The sequence below is a fragment of the Castanea sativa genome, chromosome 11 (assembly GCF_040712315.1).
Source record: "Castanea sativa cultivar Marrone di Chiusa Pesio chromosome 11, ASM4071231v1".
Taxonomy (NCBI): domain Eukaryota; kingdom Viridiplantae; phylum Streptophyta; class Magnoliopsida; order Fagales; family Fagaceae; genus Castanea; species Castanea sativa.
This window is the reverse complement of record NC_134023.1, coordinates 42,742,731-42,744,149: the sequence shown is the minus strand read 5'-3', so window position 1 is coordinate 42,744,149 and position 1,419 is coordinate 42,742,731.

Here is a 1,419-nt window from a genome sequence, read left to right as displayed (position 1 = left end):
ACAATATTCTCTTGCCTTTTATTTGTATATAAAATGTGTTAGAGATAAAGATCATGCAACAAAAATTTTTAGTTTCAATTTTCAGTTTAGAAGAAGTTTACAAAAAGTCTTAAGCTTTTATAGAATTTTAACAAAAAATATATATTAGAATAATGACATGCAAAAATTTGGGTTTTCAAAAGCTTATGTAGTAACGTTAGAATGAGTCAACAAAAAGTCAAAGTTTTTTTCATTCTATGTATATTCTAGATATATTTTAAATTTGATTTTTAGTTTGATATATTGTAAAGACCTCATGTGAGAGTGCATGAGGTTCTATCAAGTAGCGCTCTAATTTTGCATTAAGCCTTTTTTTACCTCTTTCATTAAGTTTTTTTACCATTACCCAAAAGTTCACATTAACTTTTTTTTTTATCTCATTAATTGTTTAAGTTTACACCGCACATTTCTCTAATTTTCATGTCTTTTAGCATACTCACTATTTTAATTTTTTTTTAAAAGCAAAAAAAGAAAAAAAAATAACTTAGGACTAATAGTACTCCCTCCGTCCCATTTAGTTTGTCCTCTTTGAAAAGTCAAACTTTTTAAGAGAACATCATTTATTATCTTGTCTAACTTTTAAAAATGTATTAGTTTCCAAAACTACCCTTAAATAAATTTGTTGATTTTTTTTTTCAAATTGAGTAGTTTTGAAAATTAAATAAGGTTATAATAGGAACATTAGTAAATTAATGACTTTTATTATTAGAAACAGGACAATATTTTGGGACATCCCAAAATAGAATAGAGGACAAACTAAGTGGGACGAATGGAGTAATAACTAACCAAATAAAGCCCTAGAGAGAGATAGAGAGACATAAAAATGTTCTGAATTATTAAATAAAACGCATTATTTCATTATATATTACCAAAATAAAAGACTTGAGACTAACAAAACATTCGAAAGAAAAAAAAAAAAAAAAAAAAAAGAATCTGAGGGGTCATCACCTTTGTTTTACTGGCCTCCCATTACCATCAAGATATCGAAACCCCTATGAGTAATTTTTTTTTTTTTTACTTTTTTTTTTTTAAAATTAGGGCCTTAAATATGATTTAGGTTTGGGTAGTTTGATTGGATAGTTTTTGTTTTGGGTATATAAGTAGAGAAAATATTTGATGCGCAATATAAAATCATATTCTACCATGATTTAATTGTAAATCATCTATAAGACACATGCATGCATACATGCTTGCCAACACCATGTTTATGTAAACACAACACAAATTATTTAATTTTCATTCTCCCATTACGTTTCTTTATTCTAATTTAGTTTACTTTTTTTTATAATATATGTACAATATTATCCAAAACCATCTTACATAAAGTGTGTGTAAGTGTACAATTGCACCTGGACCCAAAAACAACTACGAGCTCAGGCC